This window comes from Peromyscus maniculatus, chromosome 17 (assembly GCF_049852395.1).
Source record: "Peromyscus maniculatus bairdii isolate BWxNUB_F1_BW_parent chromosome 17, HU_Pman_BW_mat_3.1, whole genome shotgun sequence".
In the NCBI taxonomy this organism is placed as follows: domain Eukaryota; kingdom Metazoa; phylum Chordata; class Mammalia; order Rodentia; family Cricetidae; genus Peromyscus; species Peromyscus maniculatus.
The window spans coordinates 54,544,713-54,561,336 of record NC_134868.1 but is presented as its reverse complement, the minus strand read 5'-3'; the positions used below and the strand labels follow the sequence as shown (position 1 = coordinate 54,561,336).

Below are 16,624 nucleotides of genomic sequence, written 5' to 3'. Positions count from 1 at the left end.
AGAAGGATGAATAGATATGGACAGACAGATGGGTAGGAAGGTGGTTGACAAAAAGATAACAAGATGTATAACCTTGTGATAAAACATAATTAAAAAAGAAGCATAACCCTGAATTAATTTTCATTTTGGTATGCATGTAATAAAAAATGGCACACACATATAATACATACCACAATTAAAGAATGTTATATGTAGAACACATTCACAGATATATAGCATATTTGCATGTGATGATTAACATTGTGCTAAACATTAGACATATTTCTTTTGATCCACCAACAGACTATAGACATCTGAACTCCCTTCTCTGTAGACTACAGGAAATTTTCTCCTGAAACAAACAAACAAAATACTCCCTTTGTTGATCAATATTGCGATCAAGAGGCAAGATGATCAAAGCTGTCAGGAATTCATGATGAGTCTTGAATAGCCAGGTATACAAAGAAAAAATCAATAGATTATCATAGATGATAGATAGATAAGTATAAATATGGATATGCAGATTTAATACACAGATAATAGATAATAAAGAGTCAATAAATAGTTATTGGTGATGAGAAATTACAGAAAGTATATGATTTATTATTTAGATAACTGGATGAGTGGATTATAGACCAGTGAATGGATAGGTAGTTAAATAGATGAAAAGAAGGATGGATAGATGATATATATATAGTCTGATAGAAGATGAATGGATGGTGGATAGATGGTGGGTGATAAATAAGTAGATTGATGGGTAGATGGGTGGATGATAGATAAGTGGATGGATAGAGGGATAGATGAATGGGTGATAAATAAGTAAACATATGGAACAATGGGTAGATGACAGATGGTAAATAAATGGATAGATGGATGCTAGGTAAGTGATATATTAAATTATGGGCAGATGATGGGTGATAGGTAATCGATGGACAGATGATAGTATAAAAAGATGGGTGGATGAGCGATGGAGTGGCACATGGAGGTAGTTGAGGAAGGGAGGCAGACAGGAGAGGGAAAACAGGAATTGCTACTTATGACTGAGTGTGTGCGCCTTGTAAGGAGAAATCAAATGCTTGCCTGTTAGACCATTTTTATAAAAAGCAAGTGGTGCTGGGAGTGAGGTCAGTGTTCCTGAGACTCGTCTTAACATGCACAGGTTAAATACTCTTTAGATGGCTGCTTTTCCCTAACAATGCTAATAAGGGATACATTGCCTATATTATTATAAATTCTTACTAAAATTAGTGACATAGCTATTACAATTTATTTAGAAACTACTAATTCAAATTGTGGTGTTTGTATGAGTCATTATTCGTACTGAAACAGGTGTGGGGTTGACAGCTGTCACAACCTTCTTTGAATATTTCATATTAAAATGAGGACTGAGGAAGCTTCTTGTTTCTATTTTCCTGTCTGCTGACTATAGGAGAAAAGGGTCACAGATTAATGGGATAAAGAAACCAGAGTTCACATTCTAGACTTATGTTTCCCATGACTTTCCTATATGTTCTATTATAACTTCATTAGAGCCTGAGGGTGACGCCTTTCAAGGCTTGCTGGAGCCAGTTTAAGTCACTGAGCACATCCCACAGTGCACTCCCCAGAGAGGCTGAGGATGAAACACCCACATACACCCCCCCCCCACACACACACACACAAGATGGGGACACTCCCAAGTCCTAGCTGCATGGAGAAACTGCCAAGTGGGCACTAAAGCCAGCCCTGCAGTTCCTCCGTTCCCTGTAGAGGGCGCACGGGCTTCGGACTGACTGCTTCAGCGGGGATCTTCTTTCTTTCGTTCGTTTCCTTATTTTCTCTGATCAATGCTTTCAGTTCCCTATCAGTGTTCCAAGAAATTCCTTCCAGTAGGTAGTTTTCAATTTGGAGAAAGTACTCCATTGTCAGCAAAATGTCCTGAAATGTCTGGCATCTGCTCCATGTTAGGGTCCCTGGGCTGATTCTATCTGTGTCTGCATGTTCACTGGCTTTGGATTCTGTAGTTTGTTAAAAAAAAACTTATTATTATTACTTTAGCATATTGTATTATAGAGAGACCATCCTAATGTCTTCATATGAATGACAGATACATTTCCTCTTCCTTTTTAATCTATAATAAACATGAATCTGTAAAAACTGGGATAGGGAGAGTACATGCATAGGCTGTGGCATGAATGCACCTTTAAATGTATTTATTTAGTTTAGAAAACATGCCTACTTTGATAAATAAAAGGTATCATACTCAATAATATAATATAGAGATCATCTTGCAAATTTATGGAGATGTGTATGTCTGTGGCTCCCTAGTACAATCTGTGTAACAGCTTCCTTGTCTTTTATGTAATTGTTTCTTGTAAACTGGAAGATAGATGTAGTGCTAGCAAACATGAGGCAAATCAGAACTTCAAGCTCATTTTGTTTTGAGACCTGAAGTTATCTCAGTACGTTGTGTGCCAAACTAGAAAAACCACCATAGATATAGTTGTGATATGGGCAGGTAATTAGCAAAATGATCATAAAGAGTAGAAATGAGGATAAGTAATTCATCAAAATTCTCGATACCCCTCAAAACACTGGTGGGGATAAATCACAGACAACATAGCTTGAACAGTAGAGCAGGTATCTGTCTCTCCCTGTCCCGACTCAGCGTCAGTCATTAGATGGGGTGCAGTTGACACTTTGGCAATGATGTACAGGTGGGGGGTTATGAACAAGCATGTTAGCTTTGTATATGTTTACTGTATACCTGTGTAAGTGCAGTTTTGAGCTCTACTGCCTCGGTTGGAAAAAAGAGCAAAACTTGGTGGTTTTTAAAAATGCAATAGAGAAAAATGAAAATCAAAGCAAGCAAAAGACCAATAAGAGAAAAGAATACCAAAAACAAGGCAAAAAATAATCAAAAAGCCCACAGAAGTACCATTGAGTTTCATCAAATACATTGTCTAAATTTTTTTTCAATTGAAAATCTTAGTTCAAAAACAAAAAACAAAACAAACAAACAAAACAACCACAATTGACAGATTGGTGATCCACACTCTTCAGCAGGGCATGTGGAAGCCTTGCATAATAAGCAGCCATTGGTTGTGTTGGCCTTCTGATGGTATCATTGTGGAAATACAAATCATGCAGTGTTTACCAAAAAAAAACCAAAGTTCTTTATTATCTCAAAATAAATATGTTTACCATATTTTGCTCGATTTACTGAGTAGTCCAAACAGAGAGGGAAGCCCTCCAAATGGAGACCAAACACCATGAAAGTGCTCAGAGGACATCATCTTAGAGACTTGGGGATGAGGGGGGCAGGGAGTGTTTGTGGGGGTGAGACAAGAAGGAGGGAGAGATGAAAGGAAAGTAAAAGGGAGGATAAGGAGCGGCAGAAGAGACAATGGGAGTGAGAACAGGAAGTGTGAATCTCTGGAGAGATTTTCCCAAACATTGATGACTATGGATATTCATGAACAGCCAAGAGAAAAGCACACTTGTACTTATCGTAGGATGGTGCACGTTCTTTCTCAGGTTTGCTGTGACCTTCTTAAAGGAGGAAAGATCTTTATCTTTCCCCAGGTCCTAAGTACTAAAGGAGAATACATAAGAAACCTTAACTGGGAAAAATAACTTGGGAAATTTTGCCTCTGATTAAAAAAAAAAAAAAACTATGATAAAAATCACCACCTAAACTCAGCCCTTTAAATATGACAGAGAGGAAATCGCCATACGCCATGCTATGGTTCTATTTTAATTTTACCATTTATTTTCATGTCATATTTAAAGTACACTTTTTCTTTTTAAAAATATTTGATTGATTTTATATGTGTGAATGCTGTGTGTGTATCACATATGTGCCTGGTGCTTGTGAAGATCAGAAGAGAGCATTGGATCCCTGGAAATAGAGTTACGGGTCATTGTGAGCCTTTCTCTCTATATATATGCTGAGAACTGAAACCAGGTTCTGTGCAAGAGTAGCAAATGCTCTTAAATGCTGAAACCTTTCTCTAGCCTCAAAGGACATTTATTTTTCTGATATGATTGTGTTAGAAATTTTTAAAAAATTTCAAACATCCTCATGAAAAAAAATTAGTAAAAACCTCTATATCTTGGAAATAAATAATTCCTGAGCGCCTAATTAAGACCTGTGGGTTTGTCCTTCATCCTAAGTGCTGGGTTGAGGGGTGAGGACACACAGCAAGGGGCTCTGGGGACCCCAAGCTCCCTGCCGTCTGACTCCTCCATGTCCAAGCTGTATTTTAGAAGGGAGCTGCCCAAGTGAGAATTTCCTCATGGAAATTTAACTATCGACAGCTGGCAATTATCAGCTCTGTTGCCAATAGCAATGCCTTGCACATTTGTAAAAGTTTGTGATTTCTTACGAAATGGTAATTATCAAATGTTCTTAACAGTTCTTCATGCATTTACTCGATTGAACTCATAATGGCCAGTAATTTAAAAAAAAAAAAAAACACCCTGGAAAAGTTAATGATTGATTTAAAAAAGAGCTATCTGTCTAAGTGTGTCTGGCCCAGAGCCTGGAGGAATGCCCATCTGAAGCTCCTATATTCAGTTCAGGTATGGCCATATTGCTACCAGGTTGCAAAATGTTGCTGTGTCCTTAGAATACACTTTGGCATTTCCTTAGAGAACTAGACAGACTCTACCCATACCCTACACTGCGGCTGTGAGAAGAGAATTCTTACCTCACTCCAAATGTAACTATGCCTTACTCACCTATGCTATAAAAAGCAAAGTAGTGCAAACAAAAGCAGGAACATCTGAGGTAAGAGAGAAGCCAGGCCTGCATGCTTCCTTATGCAGGAGAGCATGGCTCCTCTCTCAGGCTGTCTGTCCTCAGCAAAATGAGAATTGCAGGTCCTTATGGGGTTCCAGGGACCCAAATGGCACACACAGACAAGTGTGCATGGGAGCTGGTGTCCAGGACACCATCTGCTCTGCCCTTCTTGTAGGAACTCACTCCACAGCTTCAGGTTCTGATGTGTTCATTTCTACACATCTATCTTTATTTCCATACTGTTTTGTCTCCCTTGTGTATGGATGAGAGAAATTCATAAATCTATACCATAAAATATATTTCTCTAACATAAACTGAAAAAAAAAAAAGTAAGTAATCAATCCTGTCAGGGACACAGAGTATTTACAGAACAGTAGTAGAGATTACTCAGCTCAGCAGGGAAAGTTTGAGCTAAGGATGGGAGTGGTTGAAGTTTAACATGACCGCCACACAGAGGGGCAGCTGCAGCAGAGAGACCCAAGAGCCTCTCCTAAGCCCCTGCCACCTAAGCAAGCAGAATCCCTGGCAGAGCCCAGAAACTTATTAAAATGTGTTCTCAGATGTGTGAAACTGCGGAGGGTATTTATTAAATCCGAGAGACTGGGAATTTGAAAGTCACAATACAATAACTGCAAAAGAGAGAATCAGAACATCATTAGAAGTTGGCAAAACACAGAATTAGTGCTCACATCAATCAAGCAGAGACTAGAGGCGTATCCTAGGCGGGACTCTGAAGAAATAAAAGATGAAAGGGTGTTGGGGAAAAGTGACAGCTCTCGAGATAAAAGCGAGGATATTGAAGTTTGTAGAGAGATAACAAAGGGTGCAGGATCAATAATTAGGAAAATCGTGGGACACACATTCTCCAACACATTAAAGAGTTGAGACTAGAGATTAAAGGTGGCTCATTATAACCCGTGCGAACAAAACACGGCTACAAGCGAATGTGAAAACGATGTCACCTCAAAGCCATTTAACTCTAAGACGCACCGAAGGATTCTCTTTGCACACTCAGGAGAATTACGTGGATTGTATTCGAAGACACACAAATCAAAGTTACTTTCAATTTTTAGTGGTACATCAGAACAGGTGATTTACATGGTCCAGATTAAAAGATAATGTATGCCTTCCTAGTGCACTTATTCAGCAGAATAAGGGGAGGGAAAAAATCTTTTTTTAATGTCTTGGCTATTTTATTTAGCTGTCTCACTATCTTCAGCTTGCCTTAAGGGTACATTGCCAACAAGAATAATACTTAAGGGGATGAAGACCTAGTGAAATAAACATAAACTATAAAAGAAAAGGCGAGCCAATAAACATAAAAACATTTGCATTTACTATAACACGATAAACAACATATTCAAGTATAAAGAATAGTGTGGAGCTTTGTGGTTAAGCTCTGAAGCCCACACTTTCTCACTGGAAATGGAGCATCAGGAAGAGGTGAGAGGTTGGGAACACCTGGTACAGATGGCTCCAGGCAGTTGGACTCAACTATGGCTCATGCGGGAGCTGGGCAGAGCCTTGGGGAGCTTGGGCTGAATACAGTGAACCTGCCTCATGGTATGTGCTGTCATGGTCATTCCTGGTGGTAAATAGCAGCCATCTGCACTCAATGAAGAGAACCATGGGCTTAAGAGAATCCTGATTCGGAAAGACTCTAAAAGGAGTTAGGGGATCAACATAGTTGTAGAGAAGAAGGAAATGAAAAAGGGATGATTGATTCTTACCTTTTAGCTACAGGCTAGAAGTTGGGAAAGTACATTACCTACAATGTTAGAGAAAGTTCCAGGAAGTGGTGGTTACAGACAGGGTCTCACTTTGTACCCTTGGCTGACCCAGAACTCACAATACAGACCAGATTGGCATCTAGCTCATGGATTTACCTATCTCTGCCTCCCAAGTGCTTGGACTAAGCAGAGGTTCTCAACATATCGGTCATGACTTTTTTGGGGGTCGCATATCAGATATCCTGTGTATCAGATACTTACAATTTATTGCAGTAGCAAAGTTACAGTTATGAAGTAGCAATGAAATAATTTTATGGTTGGGGGTCACCACAACATGAGGGACTGTATTAAAGGGTTGCAGCATTAGCAAGTTTAGGAACCACTGAGTTAAATGCATACATCACCAGGCCTGGATGGTTATTGGTTTATCACGTGGCCATTCATCCCCTCACCTTCAGCCTGTCTATAAACACCTCCGTTTTCCCTAAGCTGGGTCATGCAGATACTGTGAATGTGTATATACAGGAAGTGCCTAGGACAGAACCCCTAGCCTGGGAACCCCATAGATAAAGAGATGCAGTCCACAAAGGTGATGCGGGAGCCCAGTAACAGTGACTCGCTTCTTATTTTCACTATGTTTTTTATTATTCTTTGCATTTTTAAAAAGAATCTTTCACCTTTAATCCCAGCACCCGGGAGGCAGAGCTAGGTAGATTTCTGTGAGTTTGAGGCCAGCCTGGTCTACAGAGTGAGATCCAGGCAGACAGACACCAAAACTACACAGAGAAACCCTGTCTCGAAAACCCAAAAAGAGAAAATAAATAAATAAAAAATAAAAAGAATCTTAAATATCTTAAAACACTTATAAAATAAGATAGCGTAAAGACACTATGAAACCATTTTATGTCAAATCTTTTACGTCAAACCATAGCCCTTGAACTTGGCTAAAGCTTCAAGTTTTGTACATAAAATATGCTGCTAGAATTATGAAAAATTACAGAAATTGAATTAGCAAAATCTATACAGTTAAAATAAATAATTGAAATTTTAGGGGCAAATTCAATCATAAGACATAACGGATGAAACCTATTTGAAAGATCATGGCAAAACAGGAAGCCCTTGCAAGGTAGCTTTGCTGAGACATGCCCAGGGGGTGGGTGTCTTTCTTTACTAATTTCATTCATAGGAATGCTTTTGAAAGTTGTGATAAGGTAAGTCTGCTAAGCCCAGTGAACTAAGACCTATTACATACCATTTGAGAAAAAAAAATTAGTTGAAGTTACTTGATCAATTTTGTGTACATTTATAGTATATTTATTATAGAAATTGTCTACAACTTTTATTATGTAATAAATAGTTCATGCTAAAAATAAAAAAAAAGCATTAGTATTTTGCCTAAAACAAATAGTGAGGAAATTCCCCCATGTGAGCAATGAACTATGGCTTTCCACCACGACGTCCGCTAGCAAAGACAGCAGAAATGGTGCTGTTTTCGAGTGGAGGAAGCCTCAACTCGAACAGCTCAGAATTTAGAGAGTTGTGGCCATGGAAACATATTCAAGACAAGCTAGTTTTCAAAGCTTCAATTATTCTCAGACCTGGTGCGTATGAGCCTAGGTTGCAAGGATGGGGCCGGCCGCAAGCCCCTGATCCACTTGTCACCACACATTTGACCTTGAGGGAGACACCGCTTCCTCACTCTTTTTAATCCTCTTTCCTCACTTCATCCAGGGGCAGAGTTCCTATTTGCTGAGTGGGATTTCGAAGGGCATTGATGTTAAGTGTGGGATAAAGTCTGAAGGTAGGGGAGGGCTGGGGTGGCAGGCCTCTGGATATGACACGGACGTTGCACACATGACCAACGCACAGCAGTTGTGGTTACCCACACAAGACCTCTACAAGATCAAGAGACTTTAAATTTCTAGTACGGAGAGGGCAGGGTCTCCTGATGCCTTTCCCTAACTGGAGAGCTAATGGCAGTTGACGGCTGCTGAGGGAGGAAGAGTCGATTTCCTTTGGGGGCTGTCACTGGTAGGTCGGTCATGGCCCCATAGATGATGCCACACATAAGAGTATATGGGCAGCACTAATTGTATTTAGTGAATGAAAAGAAACAAGTCAAAAAGGCAAATATAGAATGCAGATGGAAGATATGTATGTGGTGGGGCTGCCAGGAGCTGGAGGGAAGAAGTAGGGGATAGATATGGCCATGTACACATGCGTGAAAAATTTAAAAAAAATATAAAAAAGAAAGAAATACATTAGTCACAAGTTACTACCTCAAGGGGGAAAAGGTGGCATTCATGTTAAGAACATGTTCTCAATTACGGAAACAGAGACTAAAGGGTATTAAAAATGATCAGTGACAAAAATTACTTTATAAACCTTTCTACACTTGGAGGAAGAGCTAAGCCCTTGACCACCTTTTCTGGTCTGGGAATAATGACTTCCCAACCCCAGGCCTGTGGTCTAGATGAGCCATTTAGCAGTGTGCATTTTAATTCCCTCATCATTAAAATGCAGAAGTGGGGCTACTAAGGTTTTCTCTAACGCTTAACCAGCTCTGATCATTTTTATAGTGCTCTCTCAATCACAAGCTGTATCTGATGGTTCTGAACCAGAGCTGACTTGTTTGAATATATTAATGGAAGCTTTGTGGCTGCAATGGAAATGGTAGACTAGGTGTGGTGTTGAACACGTGCAAGCCCAGCTCAGGCAGCTCAGGGGAGGTGATGGTACCGGGAAGGATAAGAAGTTCTAGGCCATCCTTGGCTACACGAAGATTTGAGACCAGCCTGAGCTACACGAGACCCTGTCTCAAAAACAAAAATAAACAAACAAACAAACAAAAAACATAGGAAAGGGAAAGAGGGTAAATAAGTTAGAAAATAGTTTGTAACTAATAGTCTCCACTTCCTGAGAGTGAGGCTATTGATGTGAACTGGAATCTGAATGTACCTTGCTTCCTGAGCTGGATGGAGGCCTGCCAACCCAACAGCCAGGTGTGAGGTTACCTGGTCAGGAAAGCAATTATCAGGTTGGCAGATTCTGTAGTCATGGTAACAGGGTGAAGAGATAAGGCCAGAGCTCAGCTCGATGCTTCAGTCTCTCTCACCTGCAGTTTCTCATTTCTTCAGAGTGTAAAGAGAAGATGTGAACTTGTCCTCTCACAGGTATGCACAAGCCCTACATCACCTTTCCCTCCCTGCCATTAAGACACCAGAGCAGATTAAGAAAATTGAGAGCAAATGAGAGAACAATCCTTGACAAGGACTACACAGGGATGTTTGCATTCAGGTAATGGATTCTCTGCCAAGAACAAGAAAAGGGCTGTGCTCTGCTAGCTCAGAGAGATACCAGGGCTGTATGGAGCTTCTGGCATGGCCTGCTTCCTCCCTCTTCTAACCTCAGCCCTGGCCCCTTGCTCAGTTCTGTATTTTCCCTACAAACAGCAAGGAGAGACAGACAGACAGACAGACAGACAGACAGACAGACAGAGAGAGAGAGAGAGAGAGAGAGAGAGAGAGAGAGAGAGAGAGAGAGAGAGAGAGAGAGGACAATCAGATGAAAAGGTATCTTTGAAGTGAAAATAACTTTGGATGCATACTCCACGACTTACTTGGCTCAGCATGAGCTAAGTTGTTAGCCTAGAGTCCCAACTACCAGAAAATATCCTAGAAGAATTTTGAAAATCAGTCATTGAAAATCACCACGTATAGAGTCCCTGGACAAGTACAGTGAAGTGACATCAGCCCTTCTTGCTATCTGGTACAAAAGTATGCCCTGGAGATGCTCATTCAGCTTTTGGGTAAAAGACTAACATGGGGTTGATTTAAATACATGCTTTGCCTTGGGAAAAAATATCCTAGTGCATTCTCTAAGAAAGGCTGAGTCTAACCCATGGACCAGTGATGGAGTCAGGACTCAGCTATATATTTTTTAAATTTTATTTATTGACCAATCAGAGCAACACATTTGCCATACAGAACATCCCACAGCAATCTCCCTGTGGGCATACACCAATGGATAACAGATATCAGAAGGGGCTTGGTTAGTGTAACATGAAGAAGACTCTAAGGAAATATGAAATTGATCGCATTAGCTACTTTTCTCTTGCTGTGATAAGATGCCATGACCAAGGCAATGCATGGAAGAATGGACTCAGTTGTGTTTATGGTTTCTGATGGTCAAGAGTCAACCACGGCAGGGAGATGTGGCAATGAGAAGCAAGAATGGTGTTGGGACCACTGAGAACCACAAGCAGGGAGCAGACACTACACGCTAAGAATGGCAGGAGGCTTTGAAACCTCAAAGTCCACCCTTAGTGACCAACTACCTCCACCAAGGCCACATCTCTTAAGCCTCCCTGAACAATGCCACCAACTGGGGACCAAGTATGCAAATGTCCAAGCCTAATGAATGGGGACAGCTCATTCAAACCACCCCATTGACCAACTCACCTACTCAAATAATCAACTTTCAGTGCTGTGTTGGAGTTGGTTTTGTCAGGCTCAGGGACCCGATGAGCAGACAGGATAGGACAGTGCAAGGCTATAATTAAGACTTTTATAAAATAGGCTAAATGTTCTTTATTTATCTAATCAATTAACCTATGTCTATCTATTTGCTTATTTTATACATTAACAAAATAAATTCACTTCAATTGGCAGATATTACTGCAACATATGGGAAGACTTTTGTTTTAAATGCCATTTTTTAATCCTAAAAGTGAAACCTAATAGTCAAACATCTGTTCTACCAATTATCTTCAACTTTTGATTTTTCAATATAGTCAATAGCTCTATGTTGAACACACATTTAAAATCAGTCATCGGTGTTACATTCATTTTGAATGCATATCAAGAACTGCAATGGGACCATGCAAGTTACATTTTCCATGAAATTTTAAAGATCTAAGGAAATTAAATGTCAAGTGTATTTGACAATCCTATTTGCTTTTATTACAAATAAGAGCACCATACCTGGGTTATTTCTAGTGTGCCCAGTGACAAATGACATTTGAGTGATGCTGGCATGCTAGTCAACACACAAAGGCAGCCAAAGGAGCAACCCTGCGTCAGAAGAGCCCTAGACTTTTGCAAAGGTTCCTAGGCATTACTATGTATGTTTAGGAGAGGAACACAAGTCATTTATTCTGTCCTATTTCAGAAATATCAGTGCAAATAAAGGAAAGCAACTGGCTTCCAGATACAAGACAGGGAGAGGGCAGGATTCTTCAGCCACATCATCATAGTAGGGGTAGAGAGTATTGCATAGTAATTGATAGTCATCAACAAACCCCATGTTCTACTACAACATGAAACTTTCTTGTATCAAACCTTGGGTATGACTAAATTCCTCAGTGAGTGGCAGGGGTCAGGGTCCTTTGGGTATTAGAATGGCTTCTTGTCAACAAGGAAGCAGGGAGTGAACTGTGTTGTGAATGAAGCCACTTCTCGGGCAGAGGTGGAAGCAGTTAGTCTGATTAATATTGAGGCTAAAATAACAGTCAGAAATCCTAGCAAGCCTCTGGTCATCTTCGTCATTGTTGTCCTCCTCCTTCTCCTCCTCTTTCCCTTCCTCCTCTTCTCCCTTCTCCACTTCCTGAATCATGAAGCCATTGAAATTTACAACTTGCCTGCTCTGGAGTTTTTCTTTTTAAGCTCTAATAAAATTGTCCTCGAAATTTCTTCTGATTTGGTGTTTCAGTTCTTTTATTTAAGGACATTAAAGACTCCAAGAAGCAACCCAATTTTCCCAGTTAACATGGTGGAATCCAGGTGGGTCCCCCTGATATTTGCAGCAACACAACTATAAAACAAATATACTATAAATTATTACTACAGATATTATTTATACAAGAAAAATAAATTAAATACTAAAATGCTTTATGATAAAGTTATAAACCTATGATTGTTTTTCTTTCCTTTATGATATTCTGAAATTTTCTTAATGTGTATATGTATTTTATGTATGTAATATATGTATATAAAATACATAATTTTTAAATTAAAGAAGTCATTTTAAATAAGTTTATTTAGCCTAGAGAGCCAGCTGAAAACAGGAATTACATGCAAAACTCTTCATTATCAGGAGGCAGGAAATGCCCATTTAATTTCCAGTTCTTATTGAGATGAGGATGAATGTCACACAGGTAGCATATTCTTCAGGATGACAGTACACAGAAGCAACATTGTTCTCCTCCAATATGACTAGCAGATGAGACAGGATCGGAAAGTGGCGAGCAGGATCAGCCATCTCTAAGTAATAAAGCACACTAGCCACATGTGGGGAAATTAGAAGGCAGTGGCACAGCATCCCAAACCAACTCGGAAAGCTGAGTTAATGTAGGGCATCAAAATGAAAAGAAGAAACAAATGAAACAAACGAGAAATAAATAATCACGCCCCAAAGAGTAATTTAAATAAGTGTTTGGTGTGACACTCAAGTTCCTCCAGGGCCCCAAACGAAGCACTTCATTAGACATTCTGTTCATTAGAATTAATTATTAGATGGAACTAGACACCATGAAACTTCAGAAAAATCACCCTCGTAAATACAATTCCTCTCTCAGCCAGACTAGTAAAGAGACAGCAAGGATGTCATGGAAGTCCATGGGACTCTTGTCCTGTGAGCCGATTGCTCCCAGCTGACCCCTTATCTTCTTTCCAAACAAGAACCTTATAGACCACATTAAACTGAAAGATTCATTTTCTGTTTTGAAAACAGTTTCCAAGCTAAATGTGCTGTCCAGTTCAACGCTTAAAAGTGTTTTAAAATTAAACCTCTGGAGCTGGAGAGGTGGCTCAGCAGTGGTGAGCATTTGCTGCCCTCACTGGTGGCATGGGTTGGGTTCCCAGCACCCACACAGTGGCTCACTACTACCTGTGATTCCAGTTCCAGGGTATCTTATGCCCTCTTCTCACCTCAGAGGGCATCAGGTACACAGGTGCTGTGCGGACATACATGCAGGCAAATCATCAAAAATTTCAAATAAAACTTAAAAAGCCAAAACTCTAGAAGTTGACATTTTTGCTTTCTTGTCCCTAGTTCAAACATTTAGGCCAAGTACAAATTACAAAAAAAAAAAAAATCATATTTAATAAGCTGAACATTCCTTCATTTTAAACGTGACCAGTTATCCTTGGAGCACAAAATTGTCTACAGGATTTCCCCCTGCATATGGAAATTATGTTGAATCAGTAGTTGTTGTTTGGTTGTTGATTTTCCTAAAAATAGGTGTGTCTCCTCATTCAGCAGTAGATTATACTGTTTGCTCCAGTTCCTCCTGTTTCTGATAGAAAAAACTCTGAAACACTGTCTCTCCACTGGCTGTTTGGGGTTCATTGAGTTCCTGTTCTTGGAAGCACTCCCAAGCCTGGCTGTTTTCCAGGCCCTTGACTTCCCCATGGGTTCAGTCTCACTCCATGGCTCCCTCTTCAGCATCCTTCCTTGCTTTCTATTCATGACTTTGCCTCCAAAATTGGCCACTGGACACTCACTCTACTTTCAGACCTTGTTAAATCCACCCAGGTGAGGAAGCAGCAGAGTTGAGAATGTGGCTAAGTTCTGCATATTACGGAAACTGGGAAGTCTCCATAGGGAAAGGAGCTTACCACAGCAGTTGAGGGGTGTGGGGCTTGGAAGCAAGCTAATGCAAGCCGCTGGCATTATGTTGCTTTCTTTCAAGGATGATATTTATTTTTATTTTCAACCATACTTCCTCTATAATTGACATCTTTACTCACAACCATCTATTTTCTCCAAATCATTGCAGTTATTTTGGACATCACTAGCATTCTCATGCCCTGTGGGACTGGTTCAGTACCCACTAGTGGTCAACCTGCAGGATAGGTGTTCTCTTCTCTTCTCTTCTCTTCTCTTCTCTTCTCTTCTCTTCTCTTCTCTTCTCTTCTCTTCTCTTCTCTTCTCTTCTCTTCTCTTCTCTTCTCTTCGCTTCGCTTCGCTTCGCTTCGCTTCGCTTCGCTTCGCTTCGCTTCTCCTCTCCTCTCCTCTCCTCTCCTCTCCTCTCCTCTCCTCTCCTCTCCTCTCCTCTCCTCTCCTCTCCTCTCCTCTCCTCTCCTCTCCTCTCCTCTCCTCTTCTTCTCCTCTCTTCTCCTCTCCTCCCTTCCCCTCCCCTCTCCTCTCCTCTCTTCTCTTCTTGCTCTCCTCTCTTCTCCTCTCCCCTCCTTTCCTCTCTTCTCCTCTCTTTTCCTCTCTTCTCTTCTCTTCCTTCTCCTCTTTTCTCTTCTTCCTTCCTTTTTTTCTTTCTCCTTTTTCTCCCTTGTCTTTTCTGCTCCCTTCTAGTACTGGAGATGAAACCAGAATTTTTCATATACTAAGCTGGTGCCTAAACCTTTTTACATTTTAATGTTTTTTAATCTCTTGTCCTTTTTATACTTCTTGAGAAAGTGTCCCTCTAAATACCCTAGACTACCTTGAGCTTATTCCATAGCTAAGGCAGTGACTTATTCCATAGCTAAGTCACTTATTATTCTCCTGCCTCAGGCTCCTAGTTCCTGGGATGACAGGCCAGCAAAATTTAGCCTAGAAGGAGGGGTGTTTCTCCCCTTATCTCCATGGCTCATGATGCCCGGGATTTTCATATTCTCTGCTGTGAGCATTTGCCCTCACTTGGATTCTGTGAATTTATATTTTCCCAGCCCCTGAGGACCTCATCACAATTAAAAAAAATATTTTCCTATTTTCCAAGTAAAGCCTCTTCATCACCATTTGTATCTTCACATATGCAAGGGACATTCTTGTTAAAAAACACAATTGTACAAAGACAGACACTTTTAACTTCTGGTCTGCATTCATGTATGTCTAACTGCTTGGCATGTGTTCCCTAAAAATAATAAAATTGTGATTCTGGAGCTTTGTTCAATTTGAATTTCATTCGTCTTGATGTGTGGTGAGGAGTATTTTTCAGAATATATTTTAAACTGTGATTGCTTTTGATTATATAGCAAATGGAAATGTTGAGAATAAGGCAGAAAAGGAGCCACAAGAATTGGGGATAGATTGACAAGAAAGGGTTCAGGAAATCCAGGAATGGGCTGGAGAGATTGTTGAGCAGTTAGGAGCATAGGCTGCTCTTCCAAAGGGCCCAGGTTCATTTCCCACCACAACCACCTGTTCCAATGAAATCCCATGCCCTTTTCTGGCCTCTGTGGATATCAGGCATGAGATGCACAGACATATATGCAGGTAAAACATCCATACACATAAAAAATAAGTAAATACAAGTTTAGAAAGAAAGCCACAAAGGTCCCACTAGCAAAATTTCTACCTATGTTTTGAAATAAAAATTGAAAAAAACTCCTGAGAGTCGGAATTTAAAGTTCTAGTCAGATTCTATCCTAAAATCAACTGTCTTCACATATTGTTATCCCCATAGCCTTGATAACAGTAGGAAAAGTGAGGGCTCTTCTCCAACAGTAACATGATAGAGAACACTGGGTGTTGAAATATGATATGCAGAATTCTTCACATGTCCATGCTGCATAGACACTGTTATTCTTTATAGGTAAGTGTATAGATGGGTAAAAACATTGGATATTGTATATATAATGTTATATAATATAAGAAACAGTATTATTTATATCATATATGCATAGTTACTTATAGTCACATATAATTTATAACAGATTATAGAAAAATATATACATTAATATACATATTTATCTATATCACTTTTCTATAATCTATCGATCACATATATCTACATATCTATCTTCTATCTATAATTAATCAGCTATGCTCTATCTCTAGCTCTCATCTCTCTCTATCTGGATTCTAGTTGGAGTCATGAATTTCTTAATTATTTTTAAGATTTAATTATTTTTATAATGTTTTTGTATATGTATTTCTTTGTGGGTCTGTGTACGTAAGTGCAGGTACCTATGAAGGGCAAAAGCTTTGGATCCCCTGGAGCTACGAGCAGTTACAGGCAGTTCTGAGCCTCCTGACATTGAGTATTGGGAATCAAACTCCGATCTTAAAGAAGAACACTGAAGTGAGTCTTAGCCCCAAGTTATCTTGCTGACTCCTGCTTGTGTTGGAGTGAAATAATGAAAAATACATACACATCCTTCTTATACTCATACATCGTCATGGAAACCCCTGAAGA

General features: G+C 39.9%; 1 protein-coding gene across 2 annotated transcripts in view; it reads right to left on the bottom strand.

The window, feature by feature from the left end:
* The window catches only part of Csmd1 (CUB and Sushi multiple domains 1), a 1,611,441-nt gene that overhangs the window by 378,220 nt on the left and 1,216,597 nt on the right, over positions 1-16,624 (bottom strand). The window lies entirely within an intron of this gene.